General features: G+C 39.2%; 1 protein-coding gene across 1 annotated transcript in view; it reads left to right on the top strand.

The window, feature by feature from the left end:
* Nucleotides 1–2,287, top strand: part of PTBP3 (polypyrimidine tract binding protein 3) — a 36,280-nt gene that overhangs the window by 796 nt on the left and 33,197 nt on the right. The gene's annotated exons all lie outside the window — the stretch shown is intronic.

Raw genomic sequence — 2,287 nt, forward strand, 5'->3', positions numbered from 1 at the left:
AATTTAAAAAAAAACAAAAAAAAGCTAAAAAAACCTGTCAACTGAAGCTACAGCAGTATTTTACAAGCAAAATATCCTACTTAGAAGTTCAGAACCCACGCGTTTGCATACTCAAGATACATGTAATAACTAAAAATTAATACTGGTTTTGAGTGTTAGTTAAATTCCAGCATCTAACCAAACAGAATATGAGATTATTGGAAATCCAGCAATCATTTCATCCAGTAACATACATAACAAACAGTTATAAAGTTAAAGCGTGGCCATGCAAATAAATATGAGTTGGACTGTATGACTTACAGTGTACTGTATTTCTCAGCTAAGTAAGCTGCCCCTTACATTAGCTTATATTTTTATTGGAAACAGATTTAGTTGGAGGCAAGTGAAAACAATTAGAATCAGAATTCCTTTAGAATGCTTTCTATACTTTTTCTTTTTTTTTTTTTAAAGTGATTATTTCTCTGTGCTTACTGTAATAGATGTTGCATTTCTACTGTCAAGATGTGACTTCTTGATTCAAAAGTATTTTCTGCTGCCAGTGAGGGATGAACACAGTCTTGTTTTAATCCCCACTCTAACACTTGTGATGTTTGGGAGCAGCTAACTTTGCCTGAGAAGTTTTACCACCACCCTAACCTAGATAGACTATTCTGTGTGAATGACCTTCCTAGACCCCAGTTGGAGTACTCTGGGGCCCCAACAGAGGAAGGACACGGAGCTGTTGGAATGGATCCAGAGGAGGGCAATGAGGATGATTAAAAGGCTGGAGCAGCTCTCTCACAAGGACAGGTTAATAGAGCTAGGGCTCTTCAGCCTGGGGAAGAGAAGGCTCCAAGAAGATCTTATAGTGGCTTTCCAGTACCTGAGTCCATAGGAAAGCTGGGGAGGGATTCTTTATAAGCGCAGGTAGCGACTGGATGAGGGGAAATCGATTTAAACTGGAAGAGGGGTAGCTCTAGACTAGATATTAAGAAGAAATTCTTTACTGTGAAGGTGGTGAGATGTTGGAACAGTTCATCAGTGATGCTGTGGATGCTCCCAACCTGGAGATGTTCAAGACCAGACTGGATGGGGCTTTGAGCAACCTGGTGTAGAGGGAAGGGTCCCTGCTTGTAGCAGGGGGTTGGAACTACATGATCTTAAAGGTCCCTTCCAACCCAAACCATTCTGTGATTCTATGAACACTGGGGAAGCAGCAGGAACCCAAGGACAAAAAGGACCAAACAGCTTTATGCACAGTTTAAAACCAGTCCTCAACGGCAAATATTTCTGCAGCCCATACCAATCAGTATGTGGCTTACTGCTGCCAAAAGGATGCTTTCATAGAAACATCTCTCCTTGCCCTTTCCTTATTCTGGATCTCACTTTCTGATAAACCTAATAACCTGATTCAAACTACTGAAACTCACCAGTGAAGGATTGAATCAACTCGTAATGAATCTCCTAGGCACCAGAACTGATGCAGCGCAAGTTGCTTATTTCATGGAGCTGGTGGGAATACTGGGGCAAGGGCAATGAGAGCTTCTCCTTTCAGCAAAGTTGTGTTGTGCTTTCTGGATCTGCTTATTCCATTTTCTAGATTATCTCCCTTAGTCTCAACTTTTTCGTGTAAATACTCTTACAGAGTAGTGTACTGCAAATTTCAAGAACATTAATTGTCTTAGGAAGTACCTTTGTGGCATTTTGAATAATTATGCTTGACTGGCATACTAGAGTAAACCTAATGGGTAAAATCAGTGCCCAGTTGCCAGTTAAGTCTGGGATCTTGGATTTGGCATTTTTGGACGAAGAATCTATGTTGCTCCAACTCTCTTCTGTTAGTGGTTAGAGCCACAAATTCTCCATATTCCTAAAGAATGTACTATTCACTACTTTTTTTTTTTTGTAAGTTTGGGTGATCCACGATCAAGTTTTCTGGCTGATAACTAAGTTTAAAAAAAACTATTACAGGTATATTGAAAATGTTGCAAGTTAGTGTTTCAAGGTCAGCACAACTGCTGATCAGTGTGCCTATGTGTTTATTTGTATCCAGAAACAAAGTTGAGCACAGACTCAGAGCCTGCTACCAACTAATTTCTTTTAATAAACATTTGTTAATCTTTTAAAACATGGACTATAGTAAGATAAGTGAGAGAATAAGTGTAGCATGTCTGAACTTGCTAACTAGCATAATGAGATAAAATGAGCAGTTGTATGGTTAGCACTGTTTTTCTGAAAAATAAATTCACAACAGTAGTGGATAGTACACATAGAAAGGAGATGTTCTTGGGAAGTAGTCGTTATGCTT

The sequence above is a fragment of the Meleagris gallopavo genome, chromosome Z, assembly GCF_000146605.3.
Source record: "Meleagris gallopavo isolate NT-WF06-2002-E0010 breed Aviagen turkey brand Nicholas breeding stock chromosome Z, Turkey_5.1, whole genome shotgun sequence".
Lineage (NCBI taxonomy): Eukaryota > Metazoa > Chordata > Aves > Galliformes > Phasianidae > Meleagris > Meleagris gallopavo.